The sequence below is a fragment of the Carettochelys insculpta genome, chromosome 12 (assembly GCF_033958435.1).
Source record: "Carettochelys insculpta isolate YL-2023 chromosome 12, ASM3395843v1, whole genome shotgun sequence".
NCBI classification, from domain to species: Eukaryota; Metazoa; Chordata; order Testudines; family Carettochelyidae; genus Carettochelys; species Carettochelys insculpta.
The window spans coordinates 43,088,382-43,112,171 of NC_134148.1; the positions used below are offsets into that span (position 1 = coordinate 43,088,382).

At 45.7% G+C, this 23,790-nt stretch overlaps 1 protein-coding gene across 6 annotated transcripts in view; it reads left to right on the forward strand.

Annotated features, from left to right (window-relative positions):
* The first annotated feature begins 2,014 nt into the window (after nt 1–2,014).
* Nucleotides 2,015–23,790, forward strand: part of GLCE (glucuronic acid epimerase) — a 114,730-nt gene continuing 92,954 nt past the window's right edge. For 3 of the 6 annotated variants that reach the window (XM_075006965.1, XM_075006958.1, XM_075006964.1), the window contains exon 1: nt 2,458–2,548. The gene's annotated coding sequence lies outside the window, so the exon portion shown is untranslated. Of the gene's footprint in view, nt 2,132–2,457; nt 2,549–12,761; nt 12,830–23,790 lie in introns of those variants that run through there. The other 3 variants (XM_075006961.1, XM_075006959.1, XM_075006960.1) reach the window with 3 other exon arrangements.

A 23,790-nucleotide genomic window follows, 5' to 3' on the forward strand; every position in this document is an offset into this window, starting at 1 on the left:
ATGTTAGAGGGCTTACTGATGGTATTGTTCCTAAAACCACAGGGCAGAGAAATCTGGAACACCAAGAGCATAGCTATTGCATGACTGCTTTAAAAAGATAAATTGGCTTAATTTTTGTACTTACAAAATTTGAGATTCAGTGTGAAATATTCATTCAATAACTGTAAGATGAAACACGTTTAGCAAGTGCCTACTCACTCAGCATAGAGGGTGGCTGCATGCTTTTGGCACTAGTAGGTAGGCAAGATGCATGACTCAGGAAAGATAGGAATAAAGGAAATGACATTAATGGGTTGTTGGCTGTAGTGTTCACCCCCTAGCTACCAGGCTCCCAATTTTTTTTTTTTTGTGGCTGCAGGGAGGAAAAACATCAGTCTATGTTTTTAATGTCATACCCATGCTAAAGCAAGCATTAAGGCAGCCTGTGAACATGGGGTCACTGCAGTAGTGTATGCCCCTAGCTGTATGTAGGTAGTCCATTGTGTCCGATGAGGATGTCGTGAGAATGTGCAAAGAACCTGTGTGCGAGAATGTTTAAAGTGGAAAAGCTGCTTCACAGGGCAGTTCCACTCTCTCAGCCTCAGAAGCCTGGTTCCAGTGGTACAAAAAGTCATCACAGCTATGACTTCCTGGGCTGCAGTGGATGGCTATGCTGTCTTTGGTGCCTTGTCATGCCCTTTGCTCTCCACAGTGTGTTGCAGAACCGCCTTCCTGGTCCTTGGGTCTTGCTCTTGATCTTATCCCTCCAATCGGCTGGGGCTGACTTTGCACGCTGGGATAGGCAATTCCTTATCTCACTCACCGCAGGTTTCAGACCTGCCACCTGCCCTCACCTGGTTTAGCCCACCTGTCGAAGCAGTTTATCAGGGCGTGGCTGCTGCATGCTACAGCTTCTTGGAGCCACAGGTGAGAGCTGGGTGAAAGGTGGGGACCAAAGGTGCACAAACTGCCCTGAAGAGACCCGACAAGTCCCCACACCAGAGGTGCTACCCCCCCCAGCCACCCAGTTTACAAAAGCACATTCACAATATTAGACTTTATGGAACACAGTCCACACGCCAACTAGTTTTCACACCCCAGACCCCAGGGGCCTGAAGTGGTGCCAGGACGCGGTCACCCTACCACGTGCAGGTGCAGTTAGATCAGGGAAGGGTGAGGCCGTGACTGAGGCTGGAGGTCCTGCAACCACCTGGCTGTCCTCACTGGCGAAGAGCAACCGGAGGCTCCAGGCCAGGCTGCACGCAGCTGGAGAAGGCCTGACCGGGGACTCACACCAGTGGATGTCCCCCACTGCTGATGGGGGTGCGCGGCCTGAGCGCAGCACGGCCGGCTGCTGAGAAGGGGAGGCGGGTGCCTGCGGGCGGGGGTGGCCCAGAGCTGCTGTTGACGAAGAGCGCGCCGAGGCCTGCGAGGACAGCAGGTCTGTGGCAGCTCCAAGGGGACCCCCCCTTAAAGAGACGCCTGGAGCGCTCGCCTCGGAGGACCTCACAGCGAGCGGCGCCCAGCTGCCGGGAGGGAGCGCTCCCCCTGCCACCTCGCCCGGCGGCGGCAGCAGCGCCCCGGCCCGGGCAGCTCACCTCGGCCGCGGCCGGGGCGGTCCGCGCACCCTCCGACCCACCGGAGCCGGGCTGGCCGACGTGCGCGGGAGGACAAAGCCCGGCGGGGCCTTGGTCCCGCGCCCTGGGGAGGAGACTGAGGGGCGCTGCTGCCTCCGCTCCCACCCCGCGCTCCGAGTTGGCCCGGCCCGGCCCGCCTCCCGCAGCGGCAGAGGGAGCGTGGGGCGCTACCCGGCCGGCCGGCCGGCCCGCAGCGGGGCCGAGGCTGGGAATGTCGGGGCTCCCCGTTGCCCGGGGGGCGCCTCCCGGTCCGGGCCGGCTCACCGCGCCGCCGCCCCACCCTCAGGCGCGTGTCCCCAGCCCAGCGCTGTGATTGGACGGGCCTTGGCCGCCTGGCCCGCCCCCGCTGCGGGCGGGGCCGCGGAGCGCGGCGATTGGGCGACTTGTCCCCGCCCCCTGTCGGGTTCTCGCGGGAAGTGGGGGCGGGGAGCGGCGGCTCCCTCCGTCTCCATCTCCCCCCGGCGCCGCGGTTCCACCGCGGCCGGGCCCGGACCGGAGCCGCGCGCCCCGCGCAGGTAGGAGCCGGGCTGAGCCGTCCCATCTCCGGGCGCGTAGAGCCTGGGCGGGGAGCAGGGCCGCGCCGGGCCGAGCTCACCGTGCGGGGGCGGCGGGTGACCGGGGGCGGGGCAGGCTGCGGGCGCCGCTTTTCCCGGGCGCGGCGGTGGCACCGCTGCGTTCTAGCCCCGCGCCCCGGAGCTGGGCGGCGCGCTGTGATTGGATGGAGGTCTGCTGCTGGCCCGCCCCCCGGGGGGGCGGAGCGCTGTGATTGGGCGGCCGGCGTTCCCCGCCCCCGCGGTCGCTTCTCGTGGCCGTGGGGGCGGGGCTTAAGCGGCCCCGCGTCGCCGCCTGCCGGAGCCCCGCGCAGTGTGGCGCCGCCCGGGCCGGGCACGGAGGCAGGAGCTGCGCGCCGAGGGAGGCCCGCGCCTGCACAGGTGGGAGCCGCGCTGCTGGGGCTTGCGGGGCTGGGCTGCGGCCCCCCTCTGCGGGGCGCGGGGCTGGCTCGGCCTGCTCCGGGGCGCGGGCCCAGCTTCCCCCGGCAGCTGCGGGTACCTGGGGGTGCGGAGGCGTTGCTAGGTGACGGGGGCGCTGCCCACCCCCGGGCTGGAAGCGGGTTGCAGTCGGAGGAGGAACTCCCCGCAGCCGCACCGCACAATTGTCCCCGCGCCCCGCTGGCGTTGCTGGCTCCGGCTCCCGCTTCTCTGTGTGTGTGTGTGTGTGTGTGTGTGTGTGTGTGTGTGTGTCGGGGGGGGGGCGTGACTTGCCCCCTGCCTCGCCTGGGACCATGTGTGTTCCTGGGCAGTCTCTGCTGGGCCGGGGTGGGCGGCACACCAGGGCTGTGCGCTCTTCTGCTGTCTTTCCGCCACCTGCTTCTTGGTCCTCTGGCTCTGTCAGCTGTCAGGCTGCCCCACTCGGACAACAAGAAGTCCTGCGGCACCTTATAGACTAACAGATGTTTTGGGGCATAAGCTTTCGTGGGCAAAGACCACAACAGTTTATGCTCCAAAATCTCTGTTAGTCTATAATGACGGAGAGAGAGCTGTGTTGTTCTGTACTGAAGTGGGTCTCCCATGAAAGCTCATCACCTAATAAATTATTCTGTTAGTCTTTAAATTGCTACACGACTGCTTTTTTGCTTTGTTAGTCTATAAGGTGCTGCAGAACTTCTTGTTGTTTTTGAAGACACAGACTAACTTGACTACTCCTCTGATACTTGCCACTGGGACACAGACAGATGGGTTTGGGTCTGATCAGTACCGGTACCTGCCCTGGTGTGTCAAAGCAGTGGGTGAGGGTTGTATCTGAGACTGTCTCCAAACTCCCTTGAGAGACAACAGAAGACACAGCCCACTGGGAAGTCAGACAGTCTGAGGTGGGTGCAAAAAAGACCTATTTGCTTTACCCAAACATTCTTGGTTGTGCCTGTTTTCACACTGTACCACCACTTCCAACTCTGCTGTGTCTAAATCAGTGTTGCATTTTTGCTTTCATGCTCACTTTGGCTTTTGTGAAAACTAAAACTGCTGTGCTCCATTCTCTTTCCAATGTTGCTCACATTTCAGAATAGACACTTTCAAATTCCAGGTCTAGGAAGACAAGGGAGAGCAATAGCAGCTTGTTTTAGAGGAAAGGATAAAGGCACTGATTGCATTTGACTTACTTGATTTAAACCCTTGTACTCTGAGTGGTGCTTAGGCCATCAGCAAGTCTGTAGACTGATTGCAGGTTGATATTTATTTCATTCAGAGCAGGTAAATTTAAAGGTAAAGATTTTGCTTCCAGACCGTTGTGGAAGTAACTCAATCTTGAACAAACTCCCATAAATTTTTGCCACCCTTACGATGATCCTCTAAAAAGCCCAGATCATTTTGATGGGTGAGTAAATTGCTTATTCTGGACATCATGACAAAGCCACATGTGAAATGTTCCCTGGTCATCAGAGATATTAATTGGGAATTTTTATGCTTGCTGTTTTCCTCATACTTGAACAAGAGTAGCCTTTTCTTTGGGTGTCTCATTACTATAGGTGCAATCTGGCATAGAAGAAAGCTTGTGAATAGCTCTTTGTATTAAGCCAGTACCTGCTCACATGGAACTGAGGTCGGTTTAGTACCTATGTAAAGGTGTGATGTGGACTGCCTAAAGAAGAAGTATTTAAAGCTTAGACTGTGCTTCTGACCCTAAGGTAGCCCGCGTTACCTGGATATTGCTGGTGTCTTTTTGCCAGCTACTTGTGCTGTCAAATGACAAAGTGAATTAAACATGAAGGCAGTGTTGAATATTCTAACCCTTTTGTTAAAAGGGGGATGTTTTCTTCTGATCTGTACCAGTAGATCTTGACTCATTATTCTGGTCTCCCAAAAGGCATAGATTCCTCTCTTGACACAGATATTGGTTTTATAGAAGTGGAACAGAATATTATCTGCTTATGTGGGGCAGAGAAGTTTGATTGGTTGGACTTGTGTTAGAAAGTATAAAAATGTAGGAGTACTTATTCATTCACACTATAACAGTTATATCAGTTGTGTGATTCTTACAGTTTTAGAGCAGACTGCCTTTTGTTTAAGTATACCTGTGGCTACATCTATGGAACCACTCCAGTATGATCTCCGTTTGGTTGTAGAAATTTCAGAAAAATGCTTATACTCTTCAAAGGCAGTTGTGTGCTTGATTAGCGTTTTTGTCAAATTATCTGAAACCATAAAGATGCATCTTTTTTTTTTCCCCCCCACACTCCCTTGGATGTTCCACTCATAAAACAGCAGATCAATTTTGGTGTGTTTTTAGCTCTAGATTTGTTGAACAGTATAGCATGATGCTGATTAGGACCCCAAGATATAGTGGGTCGAGTAAGCACCTCCAACAAGAGAAACTGCTTGAATTTCACTCTGTTCATGGACCATGTTGCTTCAAATGTAACTACAGTAAACCTTCGAAATCTGTAGCTTCAAGCTGCACATAACTTGCTTTAACATGAGTTAAGCACAACTTGAAGCTGCTCTGTGGCCCCTTCCCCGAGCTGTGCAGCTGTCAGGGCAACAGCTGCTCGGCTGGAAAGGCAGGAGGAAGGAGCTTTTAGCTTGCCCAGCTGTGGACAGCTAGGCAAACTAAAAGCCATCTCCCTGCCTTCCCTCAGCAGCGTGTCTGTAAGGGTGACAGCTGTGCCAGTGGAGGAAGGCAGGGAGAAAGCAGCTGGGAAACTGACCAGCCCTCATGGGCTGGTCAGTTTCCCGGTTCTGCAAGTAGAGGGAAGCTGGGAACCTAGTGGTATCCTGGTTCCCAGCTTCCCTGTGCTGGCAGAACTGGGAACTGACCACGGCTGGTCAGTTTCCTGGGTCCTGCAGCCAGTGAGGAGACAGGAACCAGGCTGCCTCCTGGTTCTGGGCTCCCCACTACCATGAGGGCTAAGAAAATGACCAGATCTGCCGTGAAGCAGCACCCCAGAAGAGTGAAGCTAAGCCGTAGATTTATATATGCTGCGTTTTTCTTACAAGAGCTCACTGGGAAATCAGAGTCCTTGACACCTTGTCGAATCAGCCCCTAAAAGACTATATAGACTCTGTATGTGAAAGTACAGTAACCTTTTGAATAGGTCTACTTTTATCTGTTTATGTGAAATATTGCCAATACCCTGTTAGCATGTAGTAGATCTCATAAACTGAAGTTTTGATTAAATATGGACACATTTAAAGATCAGTTTTAAAGCATTTTTGACTTAGTGATGGTAGTACTAGAATATATAGCCTCTTTAATTTTGAATTCATTGAGTTAGGTGAAGTGCCTTAGTTACGTATTCAGATAGTGACCATTGAACAGTGGGGAGAGGACCCAGCCAAAAAAAATGTAATGAATATGATCAAAACACAATGTTCTGTGGGAGGGCAAATTAACACAATTCAGTCCTTAGGTTCAGCACCCTAACAGCTGGGATATCTTGTGTGTGCAAATTTAAGGCTAGATAATCAGGACAGTGCCTTCCTGTGTAATGTGGACAGACATCAGTGGGCAGGATGGAGCTGAATGCATGAGCTGCTAGTGCATGAGGTGCAGGCTGTTTGGTTCTTAGCTAAGGCTGTAGCATATTAATCAAGCTCTAGATCAGTGCTCACTGTTTTGATTGCAATTGATAGGTCTATTCTGGGGACTCTCCCAGTCAATCATAATCTATGGTGGTGTTGGCACTCCTGATTTCCCTTCCAGAATCAGTACCCCAGACTCCTGCCTGAAACCCAAGCCCCTGCCCTGAGCTCCTTCCCAGAGCCAGCTGACACCCAACCACCATGTCTCTATTTTGAGCACCCCTTCATCAGAGCCTGTCCCCACCACACCCCAGTACTTTGCCCCATCCCAGTGCATCCTGCACCTGAACTCCCTCCCAGAGTTTGGATCCTTCTCTTCCTTCTGCAGCCTGGAATACCCACCCCACTGTGAACCCTTAAACCCCAACCCAGGGCTCACATGTGCTCCCCAGCCCAGTGAAAGTAACGGTGGGGAAGAGTTAGTGATTGGGTGAGGATGGAGTGGGCAGGGCCTTGGAGCAGTGGCAGGGTGGATCTTGGGTTGCCCTTAAGTTCAAAAAGTGATATCAGGTGTAGAAATATTGAGGACCACAGCTTTAAATGATCTAGGTGCCACTAGAGGGGGACAGCACCATGCCAAGGAGGCATGGTTAACACCTGCTTTTTTTTCCCCAGCATAGCATGTATCCTTTCAAAAATGAAATATGGAAAAATTGCAAAGGGTTATTTTCATAAGTAAATTTCATCCATTTGTGTATACAGTTAGGAGTAAGAATCTGGCAGGGGGGAAGTCTGCTAATAACATGCACAGTTGTGGGGAGATATACAAATAAGATTCTGTTTTTTCCTCGGTAACGTCATGCATAAATATAAAATTGCAAAAATGTTGTTGTTGGTTTCAAGCCAACACTCCATACCATTCAGGTAGGTACAAGGATTTTGTTTACGTGAACACAATATTGTATCCTCCTAAACTACACTTGCTGACTTTGATGGGAGCTTTGCAAATCAAGGCCAGCAGAATCAGATTTGGGAGTAACTTTTTTTAAGCTAGTATGACCTTGAACAGTGGAGCCTGTAGATGTAAGGATTGTAAGTTTTATTAATAAATCTTCAGTTAGCACCAGCTGAACAGGAACAACTGTAAGGACGCTATGCACTTCTAAACTTGGCAAGTTGTAACAAATGAAATGACACTGTCAAAGCGTGTTCTGTAAAAGTGTTTTGCCCTGCAAATATGTTCTTCAGTAGTATTAACAAATTTTTTTCGGGTCATTTATTTTGGTTGGTAGCTGGCTAGAGTTCTTATTTTTCTCTTAAGTGAATTTGTAAAGTTGCCAGATGCTACAGTGATGGTAACAATGTGTTCAGTAAACTCTTTCCTATCCGGCATTCTATTATCCTGAATGCTCAGATAACTGGCATTTTAACCATAAGTAAATTTGTTACGTTTTCCCCAAGTACAGTATAGTGAATGGAAATACACTGTATTTGCTGCATTTATTTGTAAGTTTACAGTGTACAATACTACTGTTGCTGGTGAATAAAGTACAGTGGTCACGTGAGTTATGTGAGGGTTGTGTTTCCGTGCACCTTTGCATAACTCTAATTTCATTTAAGTTGGGGGGGGACTTTTTTCCCTGATGGCACACACTTTCTGCAGCTGGAGAAGCAGCAGAAGCACCTGTTGAAAGGTAAGTCCTGAGGTGTCGGGGTGGGGGTCATGCAGTTGGGGAGGTTTAAGCCTGATGGTAGGTTGGGGTTGTGGGAGGAGGGCGGGGGGAGGTTAAGCCTGGTGTGGGTGTTAGCCGATGGCCAAGGATGTTTGGTGAGGTGCCAGCTATGCCCGTTTTATACCATCCGTGACTTTAACCGCTAGGACTCACTGTCCCTTCGCGGTGGGCAGCCCGGCCCAGGCTGACGGATGCCCCAAGGTCCTAAACACCTGTGACTTTAACTGCTAGAGCTCAGAGCCCCTTTGCAGTGGGCAGTCAACACTGACTGACAGGTGCCCCAATGGCAGCACTAAGAGCCTTTCCACACCCGTGACTTTAACCGCTAGGACGCACTGTCCCTTCGCAGCAGACAGTCAGGATTGACTGACAGGCGCCCCAAGAGTTTGCCCTGTGGAGGCGGCACAACTCAACGCTAGGCTCTTAGTACTCTTGCCCAATGGCTAGGCTTTATAGCCAAAACGGCTGAGGTTCTTTAATTGTGTTGGCTGCTTTACAGTAACCCAGGGAAACAAGTCAGGCTTATGCACAAACGGTTACCAAAATTTATTAAACTAGATTCTAATCATGTGGTTACAAAATTGCTAGTGCCTACTTATTTAAATGTATAGATGTTACACACACACACACAAGTTACAAAACTGAAGCCACAATCCCAAAGAAAGAAAACAAAGTATAGAGCTCTATTTCAAAATATGTGTACACTAAAGATAGATCAGGTGTGGGTGCTTCTTACCCTCCTTGCATCTCTTGATTCCAGCGGTGCCAAGCCAGGATCAGTCACTCAATTCCATGGAAAGATGAATAAGGGACAAGGCATAGGGACCCCTTTAGCTGCAGAAGCCTTGAGAGGCTGTCACTTATCTGACCAGCAGATAGATAGTGAAAAGCACTCAAAAATCATGGTGCTGTAGGTCCCATACTTATACCTCTGTACTCCTTTATTCTCTTTCTCCTTTCTTATGCCAAATTGGGGCTGGTCTGTCTGGGTGATGCCAGCTCTTGCAAGAGTAGTTTACACTTGCAAGGGAGAGAAACAATAAGTTTCGACTACTGGACATTCCTTTTATTAGGGTAAATATTTTCCCACCTAGGATGTTAGTGTGTGTGCATCACGTTATTTAGTAGGGGCTAAGAGCCATGTCTGTCACAGCTTCTCTGTCTGCTGTGAGCCTAATCGTTGTATATGTTCCCAGAGGCACATTGTAGCAGCACACCTGTGCTTTCTCACAGCTTCAAAGGCTGTGCTGGAATTTATGTTAAGTGCCCTGTTGTTTTGGCTCCCTTGTTTTCCCAGCAATGCTGGTCTGAGAGGGGGCTGGCTGTCTGGCTACATTCCACCCCATGATGCACCACACTACATCCCAGATTGCAAGGTGGTGGTGATGCCAGCACCTCTTGCCCTCCTTGGGGAAATCTAGAAATACCCAACAAACAAATTAGAGGATGAGGGTTCGCGGAATTGGTTAGGATCCCTTTTCCGCTCTAGGTATCTGATTTTCGTGGAGGAAAGAGCAGTGTGACTCAAACGCTTCATAATACATAAAGTTACACAAAAAACAATTACAATAATTAAAATGGTTAAAACAGTATTTACAACCGAATGTAAAAACGGGGAGAGGGAAAATCCCAAATGTTGAGTTAACCATTGCATCCATGAGGTTTGTCCATCCTCAGCCACTGCATGTAAAATTTTAACTGCACCTTTAATAGCAACCACATCTTGCTCTATTTGCCCTGAATGATTTACATAAAAACAACAAGATTGGTTGATGACAGCACACACTCCTCCTTGCTGGGCTAGGATAGCGTCTAGTGCTATTCTGTTCTGCAGAGCATATCGGGCCACAGACTGAAGTTGTTCATTTAAAAGCCCTAATGCATCAGCAGTATGATTAAGAGCAATTTCCAATTGCCCAGAAACGTTTGCTATTGCCATCTCGAGCTCAGTTATACCCAACCAAGGTATAAGTGCACGTGTAAATCGGTGAAAACCAGAGGGCCAGTCAATCAGGGGGTTGTAGGTGAACTTTCATTTGGATCGGTGTATAAAACTTCCCAGATTTGTTATTCCGGGGGCATCAACATGAGGGTGTACTATTAGTCCCTCGGGTACTGCATGTCCCAGTGAACACCTTCCAGTCCAACCTACAGGCAGATATTTATATGCCTTGTCCCCACAAATAAAGAACAAGCCAGGTTCTTTACTAAGAATGGGTGAATAAGGTCCTCTGTGCCACCCGCCCCCCTCAGGTTTAGGTATGGGTTGGTGATATGGAATACAATATCCCATCTTAATGTTAGTACAGAGCAAAACCATTAACAAACCTTCTAAAATTTGATCTGAGCAAAAAAGTTCATCTTTATTACACTGATCTAATAAGGAGTTAATAGATTTGATTAGCAATGGGTTATAAATATGTCCGGTACTGGGAATAAAGAACAGTGATTGGTCATACCAATCTCTGCTTTCAGGGTATCTACTCATATTCAGGGGAACAATTGTGGCATTATATATTCTAAAGAGGGGTCTATGTTCAAGTGTGCCATTGATGGGACCTTTCCAACATTTTAAAGTTCTTTTGTCATTTATGGGTGGGTAGGTAGTCCAATCCCCACTTCTTTTATCAAATACAATTGTATGGGCACATTGCTGCTTATCTAGACTACCCATTTGTATGTCACCCTGAGTTTCAAAACAAATAAGGTATACTTCTTTAGATGATCCCTTTACATATTCCACAGGACATCCCCAAACAGTGCGATGCCATTGTCCCACCCCCCACCCAAGTCAATGCGAGGGTTGTTGGTGTACCATGCTGGTCCCCACTGAAAGATGTCGCTTTTTGTTCCACCAATCATTTAGGCTGAGTGGTACAAATTCAATTCCCAGTCCGTTGGTTGAATTTAGCAAGGTGCACATCCAGCAATTTGTAGCACAGCAGCTGAGGCGATGGTTTGGATTGCTCCCCGAAGAGGATGTTCTGGTATTGCCAAGGTGACTGGGGCCAACAGAAGGATCATGAGGGTTTGCAGGAACATATCTCTGGTGGGTCGGGTTCTAGCTAAAAAACTTATTTTAAAACCAAAAGCAATAATTATATCTGCTATTATAAGCAATGGCAAATATATTAACAGTTCATAGTAGTCTCTAGTGATCAAACAGGTCTGCTGCACGGTCCATTTTGCTGACAGGTTAGCTGGCAGGTTGCTCGGAACTATGGGACCATTCCTGCAATAAATCACATGGTCAGCCAGTCTTGGATGCAATCCAAGCCTCTGTAATGGTTATTAGCCTTTTATCAGCATTTAAGGCACTCTATACGCCTTTCTCTTTATAGGCGTGCAAAACACAGGTAAAGGTTCCCAGGGCTGGGTGTTTAATTACAACAGTGTCTCCGGGAGCATACTTGGAACTGCGCAGTGGTGTTCTGGCAGGGGAGATAGCTTTCCCTGTAGGGAAGAATCCCCTGCTGATTGGACTTCCTGTAGGAGTTTGTCTGTTGTTTAATCTCTGCACCACTTCGTCCAGTCTGTCTCCCCGTGTGCCATCAGTAGGCTTCAAGTGATTCTTTAGCAACCTATTCCAGCGCTCAACCATGCCATTAGATTGAGGTCGATATGGAAGGTGGAAGGTCCATTGGACTCCATGGTTAAGGGTCCATTCCCTTACAAGTTTATTCTTAAAATGCGAACCATTATCTGATTGTATTTCTTGAGGCACTGGGACAATTGCTGTTAAGCGGTTTAGTCCCATAACTGTGGACAACCCTGTTGCCAATCGGGTTGGATATGCAAAACCAATCCCTGAAACAATTTCTACCCCAGTCAAGATGTATTTCCACCTCTGCCTTGTAGTGGGCAGTGCTCCGACATAGTCGACCTGCCAGGTTGCCCATAGTGTCTTTCCATCTCTTAGCCTGGCAAACCTTTGTCCTTCTGCTATGTTTCCTAGTCTCAGCGCAAATAGCGCAGGCTTGCACCAGGTCTCTAGCCTGTCTGTGGGTGATAGGCCACCCCCTGATATGTGCTTGCTGCACCAACTCATCACTTCCTGTGTTTCCTAAATTATCATGTAACCGTGAATATACGCGTTCCCATTCTACTTGTGTGGTAAAGAGCTGGGCAGCTGCATCGGCTAAATTGTTTAACTGTGCAGCTGGGGTATTATTCCTCTGATGAGCTGAGACATGCCCTATAGACAGGGGTTGTTGCAGGGCATGCTGATATAACCACTTCCAGTGTTCCAGTCCCCATACTGGTTTACCTCCTATTTCCCAGTGGTTATTTTTCCAGTTAGTGATCTACTGAGTGGCACCTGCCCACACCGCATAGGAGTCCGTATATACTGTGGTGGCTCCTGCTTCACAGGCCAGTTTAATTGCAGCCAATTCTGCAAGTTGTGCTGACCCATCAATTTCAGCAGTTAGGGGAAAGCTGCAGAGGGCTCTGAGCTCTAGCAGTTAAAGTCACGGGTGTTTAGGACCTTGGGGCATCCGTCAGCTAGCAGAGGAGCTAGACAGCTAGCAGAGGAGAAGCGAGCACACAGAAAGCACACTAAGGACTTACCAGACACCCACCACATCTGCAAGAGATGCAGCAAGGACTGTCACTCTCGTGTGGGCCTTTATAGTCACAGTAGACGCTGTAAATGAAGTCCTCAATTGAAACTATAAAGGGTGCGATCCATAGTCTATGCAGACTGAAGGATGCCTACTACTGATCTTTCACTATATTACAAATTATCACAATTATTACACTAAAGATTTTTTGTGCACCTAAACAAAGTTCAGGGGATAGATACAGGGATGGCAAGGTAGTCCCCAAGAATGATTTTTACTGTTCTAGGAAAAGCTAATTAGGCCCTGTTTGAGGCATTTTCTTTTTTAAAACAGGTCTGTAGAAGCATATGGTTACAAAGGAGAGCAAGTCTAATCCCCTCTCCAAGCCGATACAGACAGAGGTAAGGTGTCTGAGGCTGGAGTGGCACTGTGTTGTTGGTCTGGGGTCAGGAGCAGGGCTAGAGCCAGGGGCTGATGCTGGGTGGAAGTGGAATCATAGCAGGGATGCAGTGGCAGCCGTCCATCATGCCCTGGGCCATGTGTGGCTCTGCTCTTAGTTTTGTCCTGAGCCCTGGGCTGGGAACAGAGCTGTGGCCTGCAGCTGAGGCTGGGGGCTGATGCTGGAGGCTGGGAGTGGAGCCATTCTGAGGTTGAGACCAGTCCCAGGGCTAGTTATGGGGCTAGGGTTGCAGTTGGTGGCAGGGAGGGACTGGGTGGTTCCTTTCCACTGCCATGGCAGCTGTCTTAGGCCTCACTATGCCCCACATAGACATTCTTCCATTTCCCCCTGTGGTGGCATGCCCCACACTTTGGAGACCTATGGTTTAAGCTAAAAGTTATCAATGCACTGCTCTAAACTGTTACTCTCTCTCCGCCCCTGGACATTTCCAACAATTGATAGACACTGCTGTTTACAGGTGTAAGCCTGTTTTAGAGTAACTCCATTTATTTCTACAAGGTTCCTAGAAGAGCATTTGACCTCACCTTAATGTCACCCCCTTTCTCAGCTCACTTGACTAGTTCCTGGTCTCTTTCCACCAACAATACTAACTTCTCATGCTCATTTTATATGTTGCATCACTTCTGCCTTCATCAAATCTTATTCCCTGCTCCATCTCTCTCTTGCATGCTACTCACTCTCCCCTTGTGTTTCCATTAGTTTTCTCTTATTTTTGCCTATTTTCAAACTGTTTTCCCTCCCTGTAACGATGCCTCTTTTCCTATGCACCAAATGACCTTCTCTCTCCAAAACCTGGTTTCTCTACTCTTTCCACTCCAGCTTCCCCTCCTGTGCCATTTAGTTCTCTCTTCTTGCATACTGTATGTAAAAATACTAAAACATGTAACTTGCGGTTTACATACTTTCTCAATCACTTTGACTTATCTATTGTTATGTCCTATATTTGAATGTGATTTTTGGGTCGGGGTAGGGGATATGTTAACCTTTGTAAAATGATGCACAAAGTTTGGGCACGATATACCTTTTGTAACAGATATCTTGTAGTGAATGAATCATCTTCAGAATAAATTTTGCATAATTTTTAGGCTAGATTTTTAATAATTGTTGAATGCCAGTTCAAGTATTAGATGTGTCATGCAGACGAAAACCATGGTAACAAAATTCTCTAAAAGAATGCTCATTGTTAATTTCAGAGAAAATTAGGTTTAATTACTGTCTTTATCTTGAGTATGCCACCACAAGCACTGATCTTCTGAATTGGGCTAGTATCAGAGAGGTAGCTGTGTTAGTCTGTATCCTTATTGTTCTCTGAATTGGGTTAGCATCACTAGCACCATCAGAATTAAAAATGAGCTTGTATTTCTTGATTTGAGAGTTGACAACTTGGCTGGTGTCACTGGTGATTAGAATGTGACTTGTAGGCTGCCTGATTAAATATGATTTGTTGGCTACAAATTTAATTTACTTAGCCATATTTTTGGTGGGTTAGAATTTCATGTAATCTAAAATTGGGCATTCTAGTTGTAATTAAGATTTATAGCGGAGGACATATGAGGAGTACCTGAATTGTCACCATGGTTTTGTGTAACCGCTCTGTGGATGAAGTCTTCAGGGGTCTAAATCTGGAACCTTTTAAGAGCAGTATATTCACTATATTTAAAAAAAAAAATGCTTCTGACCATAAACTATTGTATTAAAATAAAAATTGAATGTAAATCCCAATAGGTTGATTGCTATTGTTGGATGCTAACTTCTGTCCCCACACGCTTAATAAAATAAATAGCACAGTTTGGTTCTGTACCTCACTAGAATTAAGGTAGGACACTTCTTGTTGATTTCCATTTAAATGAAGCTTCCATAACAATTTTCTGCAACATAAAATTATCAACTTAGTTTTTGAGGTATGTACGCAATCTGAAATTGCATGCAGGTTTGGTTTAATTAGGCTTTGGAGCAGACACACACAAATGATATATAGTAGGAACAGAGACAAGTAACAAAAAATTCTGAAGGTTTAGTTGCTTTGTTTAAAACAAAACAAAACACCTGTGAGGTAGATAAGTTTTATGTAGAGCAGGGATTCCCAGCCTGGGTGGGGACCCAAATATTGGTCCTGATTAGTTTTGTTAAGGGTCTTCAGCAGCTTTGAGCTGCTGGTAGCTCTTAAAGAAGCCATTTTGCGGCTCCTTAGATGCTGGATGTGGCAGCATTATCTTGATCAATACAGAAGTAATTATGCATTACAAAGACAGCTTCTCCACCTTTTGATATTTGTAGCCATCCCAGGTAAGCCACTTAATAGACTCTTGTAGTAAGTAATTTTTGCCCCCCTCCGCTCGTCCTTTACCTTCTTTTGCCCCCCACTTCTGTTCTATGTAGCTGACTTGTCGGTTTTTTGTTTGTATCTCCCCCAGCCCCTGAGTGTGACTCGCCACAGCCCCTCCAGCCTCTGAGTGTGGGGTTTAAGCAGGGGGGAGCAGTTTGGGGATGAGGGTCTTTCCCCCATCACAACTCAAATCAACTATAATAATAAAATAATAAACTTAATGTTGTTATTTTATTATTATTAATGTATTTCACTTTTTCTCCTATGAAATAACTACTGTGAATATATACACATGAGGGGGCACAATCTTACATTCTTGCCTTAGGTGCAAAATTAGCTAGTTATGGCTCTGCTTCCTTCCCCCTGCCCCCACTGTTTTTGAATGGCCTTGGGTCACCAACTGCCAGCAAAACCCCCCTATGTCACCAGCCCTTTATGCCTGAAGTAGAGAGAGCTTTTAATAATCTAATAAACACTCCCAGACTCATAAGAAAATACACTTTTCCCCTTTACAAACCTATTGAGAAGAGAATTTGTCAGGTCATTTTCGTGGCCTTAGGAAAGCTGACAGTTTCTGTGACATCTTGAAATTCACGTGTGTTATGGGTAAATTTGGCTTAGAAGTATATAAAATCATGAATGGTGTGGAGAAAGTGAATATAGAAAAATTATTTTCCTTTTCCCATAATACAAGAACTAGGGGACACCAAATGAAATTGATGGGTAGTAGGTTCAAAACTAATAAAAGGAAATTTTTCTTCACACAGCGCACAGTCAACCTGTGGAACTCCTTGCCCGAGGAGGCTGTGAAGGCCAGGACTCTATTAGGGTTTAAAAAAGAGCTTGATAAATTTTTGCAGGTCAGGTCCATAAATGGCTATTAGCCAGGGATAAAGTATGGTGCCCTAGCCTTCATAACAAGGGCAGGAGATGGATGGCAGGAGATAAATCACTTGTCTTCTGTTCTCCTTCTCTGGGGCACCTGGCATTGGCCGCCGTCGGCAGATGGGATGCTGGGCTTGATGGACCTTTGGTCTGACCCAGTATGGCCATTCTTATGTTCTTATGTTAAAATATTAATACAACATTTGTTAAAATGTCAAGTCACAAACCATGAAGAAAATCTTTCTTTTGTATTACTAAAGCGTTCTGTAACTAGGCATAATGTAAGGCAGAATGGAGCAGATGCTCCTTGGACTGAACTGGACAGATGAAAATCATAGGGATGATTAGCATAGTTAAGATTTTTTTTTTAACAGTGTTTGAAAACTGGTGAAATGGGAGGGCTTGAGTTAGTAACCAAATTGTCCGTGGATTATGTGGGTGCATTGTTTTGTAGGGAATGGAAAGCTACAAACATGAGACATTTGCATTTACCAAACTGTAGTATGTTTATATATTAGCTTTGACATCTTTGAATATGTAAACCTAACTTCCCCATTGTCTTGCACTGCCCAAGGAGAAGCGAGTACAAATATGTGGAGAAGAATATTAATCAAAATGTAGTGCTCGTGATTTGGCGCACTGCCTTTGTTCGGATTGCTGTAGCTTAAATAAACCTGATTTGCTTATGTATAAGAACAGTAAGCATTATACAGGGAGTGTGCAAGCACCTTAATTTACATGTTATAAAACTAGGGGGAGATTCAGTCTCAAGGTTTAATTTCTAATTTGACTTTGATATAAAATTGAGTTCTAATGACTTGTGTGTCACATCCTACAGTAGAGTGCAGGCAATTGAATCTTTCCTTAAGACTCCATTTTATATACTTGTTCTACTATTTAAACTTAATAGCAGCGTACAAGTTGAGTATTTATCAAGGATAGGATCTTTACAGGAACATTTCACAGGAGTCCCCAGTGTTCCTTGGCTTTGCAGTGTAGACTCTTAGCCTGCCCTGATGCTTCAGTGGTTGAGCATGGCCAGTTCAGGGATCCTATGTACTTCCTCAGATAGCTTCCCTCAGTACCAAAGAATACAACTCAACTGGAAGGCCAGAAGTCCAGCTTTAAAGAAAGTATCAGTCACGGGAGGCTTGTTTGTTTTTTGTTGCTCATGGGCTTTGTATTTCCAGGTTCTTTCATAATGTTCTGCAACTGAATAGCAGTGCCAGTATAACATCAATTGGTATAATTTCTGTGCTAAAATATCCGAAAGATGTGTGGGTGGGAAATAAAGTGCAATAGAAGAATCGCTTTCTGTTCAGGTTCCAGCTTTCTTTTGTCAGTTTAAAAGAAGCTTTATAAGACACTATAATGTAACAGTTATATTTTAAAATTGAATTTCTTATTAAGAATCTGTGGGCAGATTAAAAGTTCAGTTGAGTGCACAGAAGAGTTTTGCCAGGACATTGGCTTTTACCTTTAGCTTTGCAAAAGCATGTAAAAAAAAATGAAGGAAACTGTGTCTGTCTAAACGTAGAGCTGTATAAACTGAACTTTACAGAAATTAGCTATTATTTTGAGGGTGTGTAATGTAGTGGCTGCTGTAAAAGAAAGGTGAGACAAAACGGTAACTTTAAAAATCAGATATGTTATGAAAACAATTCTTGCAACTCGTGGGGTATTTTAAAATGTAACTAATGATTGGGATTGGAAAACTAGGGAAATTTAGAATTGTGTATAAATACACACAAGTTAAATTACATTTCGGACAGCTTTACCCTTTCTCTTTTTTTCACCTCTGAAATTTTGAAAAAGAACAAGATAGGATAATGGTCTGCTTTAGAATTAGTATGCAACATAGGTACTGTAAACCCAGTCATGACGTGATAGCCCTTACCCTAAAAGACTTCAGTCAGGTATGTACTAAAACTTTTGCTAGCTTGGCAGTGTTGGTTAGGGGTATGTAGTTTTTGGACGTTTTTATTTTGGCAAAAGCGCTCATGTAGATGCAGCATACTGGCTTAAAAATGCTTTTATCTGTATAGCTTATTTTGCTTGGGAACCAGTAAAAGCTTTTCCAGCTAAAACATTTTGTCTGTATAGATATAGTAGTGAACTTTAAGTGTAGATGAGACATGATAGTTGGTGGATGCAAGGGGAAGGATATAGTAAAAGCGAATGAACTGAGGAATGGGGTATCTGTGGTAAACACTATGTTGCACGGAGGATAAAGCGGGGGAGGCCTGTGTTGCAGGGGTGATTAGAAGCATGTTTTTATATTTTCAGGAGATGCAGTCCTGTGCGGCTCCCCTATGCTTATTGTTAGACTATTCAAAAAACCCTGCTCCCATTTATCAGTGAGGGAGCCGTGTTAGTCTGTATCTTTGAGAACAGCAAGAAGTCCTGTGGCACCTTTTAGACTAACAGATATTTTGGAGCAGAAGCTTTCGGGGCTAAAGACCCGCTTCGTCAGATGCATGAGTCATCTGCATCTGACGAAGTAGGTCTTCACCCACAAAAGCTTCTGCTCCAAAATATCTGTTAGTGTATAAGGTGCCACAGGACTTCTTGGTGCTCCTATTTAGAATCCCAAAACCATACAGCTTCCATGGAGAAGCAACTGGGTATCAGTCACATCTTTTGGGTGCTGAAAAATTGGGCTGTAGGAACTCATCTGCCATTAATGGAAATATTTCCTTTGATTTCAGTGGATCTTAGCATAGACCAGTGGTTGTGTTTTTATAATGGAGATACACTTCTAGAACTGGAAGGGACCTCAAGAGGTCATCTAGTCCAGTCCCCTGCCCTCTCGGCAAGACCAAGCACCATCCCTGACAGCTATTTACCCCAGTCTCTAAATGACCTTCTCAAGGATTGAACTCACAACCCTGGAGTTAGCAGGTGAATGCTCAAACCACTGAGCTTATAGGTGTTCCTATTTCCACAAGCAATTAGTATGAATTCTCTTGTTTATATTAAGCCCATTCCGCATCTTTAAGGAGCCATTCTGGAGATAATTTAAACGTAGCTTTCAGACTCATCTCTCACATGTCAAATAGTGCTCTCCCAAAATGTTTGTGTTGTACCACGTTTACATTGTTTGTTCTCAGGTTAATTTGAGGTGGAAGTGTGGGTCCCCTATATTCATCAAAACTGCAGGACAGCAACCCTAGTAAGGAAAAACTGAACTGGAGAATTTTAATCAGAGTTTTATAATTTTAAATGGAACTTCTGTCACGTCATCTTGCTATTCCTGCAAATAAGGTGCTATCCTCTACTTACAGCAAACATCCTGATTCATGAGATTTATTAGAAAATATAGACAGTTGTGTAACTGCCTGCAGAAGGGAAAAGGATGTTGTTAGTAGGTGTGGAAAAATCTTTTCCAGAAAAATAATTTCCTTGAGCTTCTGTCTTTGTGTGTGTGTGTGAGAGAGAGTGAGAGAGAGAGAGAGAGAGATACATATATGCACATTACAAATTATTACATTTTGTTTGTAAAAAAGCATGTCTAAGTGCAGTCGAAAGAAAAATGCATCAAATGTTTGGATGGCCAACTTCTTGCAGTCAACCTAACTTGCACATTTGGTACTTGGAAAATAAATATTTGAGAACAAAGTTTTTCAGTGCTGAAGGTCACTCACTAAACTATCATAGCTTAGTTATTTCAGAACTTTGTACAGTACAGAACTGTACTGTCTCAATTTGTAGGACTAATCCATTCTTGCCATCCCTGCTGCTTAATGTAGGCTTTTATAAATCCTAAGAAGCTTTACTCCGTTGTAAGAGACTTTTGAAAGCCTCTCCTTAATGATAAATGTCAACAAATTACATCAGGGCATCTTTGACAACAGCAAAAGAAAATTGTAGTTTTCATTCTTTGGTAGATTCTGCTTTATGGAATAGCAGCAAACTAAACTGGGTCACAACTTTTACAGCAATGAAGGTAATAATTTCTGTGAGCTGATCTTCTGGCTGAAATCCCTTAGCCTATTGTTGTAGGGGAGAGAATTAGGTTACAGTTTAAAAAATATGGTGTGAACTGTTTGCGTTTGGTGCTCTGATTGTGAGTTTGGACAAATAATCTTCAGAGGTCTCCCTACGTACTTTGTTCTTGGGTTTCCAGTGGTGCCAGTGGCTGCTTTGCAGGTACCCTGAGTTGCAAGGTCTATAACCTAGCACCTTTCTGTTCCTTGCAATTCTTCTAGTTCTGTGGTTCCTTTCTTTCTTGGGTCTTAGAGTCTTACAAACATCTAAACTTTTTGAAATAAATTAATAGTCTGACATTTGTTCTCTAGGTGGTGTGTGGTGTGGTACGCTAAGCCCAGTTGCCCATGTGCTGGAGACATCTTGGCGTCTGTCACACACATCCTAGCAAAAGAGTGCAGGTTCTGTGCTGTTAGTTAGCTGTAATGCACCCCTAAATGTTTTCTACAAGTCCAGTAAGCAGTGAAAGTGTCGGTAATGTTGGTAGACAATATAGACTACCTGTGGTCTGGCAAATTCTCTCGTTCAGCACCAGTCAGGAGTAAAAGTACTTCGAAGGACTGGCGGGTTAGCCATGGCTACACACAAGCTAGCACTTTGAAGTTGCTGTGGGGGAGAATTAGTTTATTAATGAAGTGTTGCAGTGCATATGCAGCACTTCATTAAACTCCCAACACCCTACTTACCGTGCTCCCTTCGAAGTAGGGAGCTAGTGTAAACACAGCCGAAGAGTCTCAAACTTCAGTCTTCTGCTGTAACGACTTAGATCACGCTTCAGCCTATTGAAATAGCAAATCTCTATGAAATTTAATTTTTTTTAAAGTCAGTCTTACAGTGCACATGAAATAATTGAAAAATCCACTAGCTCAGGGTTTGGCAAAAGTTAGGTCTGACAAGCAAGGTAAAGTAGTAATGATCTTGTAGTCGGGGCTCTGACTGGGACCTCCAGCTGTATTCTTAACAGGTTGCTTTTTCGAGACCTAATCCTGAGAACCCTTATGGAATCAGCCTGTGACTAATAAGCATTTGATAAGCTGGAAGTCCCTCCAGCCTACAGCTTAGAGAGAGACTTGTGGCCATTAATCCTCTCCACACCTCTATTTTTAGGGACCAGTCTCAACTCCCTAGAAATCTGGGGTTTCCCAGACAGTAAAATGGGAATGATTGGCCAATTTTGCCACTATCCTCAAAGCTCTGGACGAGCAGCAGTGAAACTTAACAGAGCCGGGACAGTTTTCATTTTAATAAGTCTGTAAGCCGCGGCACTAGAGGTGGCTACAGAGTCAAAATGAGGAATTATTTTAAATGCCAGTCCACACCTGGGGGGCGGGCAGCCAGGCTGAAGCGGCCTTCCCAGCCCAAACTAGCTTACCGATTAACTGGTTAAATATTAACATCTCTAGTGCCTAGTACACTCTTCAAGTCTTGACTGTGTTAGGTGGAGCTGCACCTCAGACAATCCTATTTCTAGGCCTTATCTACATTATCAAGGTTTGGCAACAAAACCATGAGGGTGCTATTACTTGTACTCTGCGTGGATCAAAGGTCACCTACAAGTCTCCTCCGCTTCACTCTGTCTTGGGACAAAACTTCTAGCCAGCTCCAGGCGTACCCCAGTTGTTGTCCTTCAGTCTCAATAGACCTCCGCATTGTCTGAGGTCTCCCTCTGTTGCGTTTTCCTTGCGGGTTCCATGTGAGAGCTTGACAGACTACGCTGGATGATGGTTTTCTCAGAGTGTGGCCTCACCATCCCCACTTTCATCTCTTGATTTCAATGCCAGTTGGTTCTTGTCCTGCTCCGTTCCAAAGCTCCTCATCTGTGACACAGTCTAGCCATTTGGAATGAAGGACGTACCTCAGGCCTCTGTTTGTGAACGTCTGTAGCATGTGATCTGAAGACTTTTAAGTACACCAGGTCTCGCATCCATACAAGCGCGCACTCTTCGCATTTGGGTAGAAGAGCCGCATTTTCGTCTTCACAGATATTTGTGAACTCCATATGGGACGGAGAGCCTTGCATGCGGCTGTTGAGTTGCCTGTCCTGGCATTGATCTCCTTATCTGTTCCTCCATCTGTGCCCAGAGTATTCCCCAAGTAGGTGAACTGCTCCACTTTTTCCAGGTCCTCCCCTCCCAGTGCGATGGTGGTGATGTTGGACTAGTTGATCCTCATTGTCTTGGTCTTTCCCTTGTTAGTGCTCAGTCTAGTCACTGAGGCAGTTTTGTCTAGTGTTGTGACCTTTTCTTTCATGCTTTCTTGTTGGTGTGAAAGAGAGGCGACATCATCAGCAAAGTCGATGTGCTCTAGCTGTTTGAAAAGTGTCCCCTGGATGCCTGGTTGATAGCCATCTGTTGTCCTGTTCATAATCCAGTCCATTGTGATCAAGAATAGTAAATGCGACAGTAGGCACCCTAGTTGCACTGCTGGCAATATGCTGAAGGATTCTGTCAAGACACCATTATGAATAACTTGGCATGTCAAGGATTCATAAATTAATCAAGTTAATAATTTTGGATGGGATGCCATGGTGTTGCAGCATTTTTCACAAAGTGTCTACCATCAATGCTGTCAAATGCTTTTTCAGAGTCTGTGAAGGTTACATATGTGGGAGAATTCCAGTCGAGCGACTGTTCTACAATCACTATGAGTTATTTGGTCAGTCCAGGATCTCTCGCTTTGAAAACCAGCCTGTTCTTCCCTGAGCTGTCTATTGATTTCTGTCTTAATTCTCTCCAAGGGAATCCTTTTGAACACTTTTCCCGGAATGGACAGTAACATGTTGCCCCTCCAGTTCTTGCATTCTTTCAGGTTGCCTTTCTTTGGAAGCTTGATAAGGTAGCCGTGTTTCCAGTCTTGTGGGATCTCTTCAGTGTCCCAAATTTTCCCAAATAGATTATACATCATGTTGATTATTGGCTCTCTACTTGCCTTGATTGCTTCTGTGATGATGATGTCTCAACCGGGTGCTTCTCTGCATTTTAGCTAGGCAGTGGCTTTTCTGATTTCTGCTTTTGAACATCTGCTGCTGTTAATTTGTAGTGGTATATTTGCAGGTGATAACTTAGGAGATTCCTTGTGGGCAGGTGGTTCAGTAGCTCTTCAGTGTTCCTTCCATCTACTGAGCGGCTCACTTGAGTTTGTTAGCACATGCCCCTCCTTATCCTGTACTGGCTGATCCACTTGACACCATGACCCAGCTAGCTTCCATGTGATGTTTATAGAGCTCTTCCAAGTTTCTCTGTCCTGCAGCTTGTTCAGCTTGTTGTGCAAGGTTTTCCACAAAGTTCTTCTTGTCCCATTGTATAGTCTTTTTAACCTCTCTGTTGGCTTCTGAATACAGTCTCTGGGCTTCCATCTTGGCTGTTGTTGACTGCTGCTTTTCTGTCCTTTTGTTCCTTCACTTTTCTCAGAGCTTCTGCTGTGATCCATTCTTTGTGACACCTTGGCCACGTCTACACGTGCACGCTACTTCGAAGTAGCGGCGCCAACTTCGAAATAGCGCCCGTCACGGCTACACGTGTTGGGTGCTATTTCGAAGTTGAAATCGACGTTAGGCGGCGAGACGTCGAAGTTGCTAACCCCATGAGGGGATGGGAATAACGCCCTACTTCGAAGTTGAACGTTGAAGTAGGGCACGTGTAGACAATCCGCGTCCCGCAACATCGAAATAGCGGGGTCCACCATGGCAGCCATCAGCTGAGGGG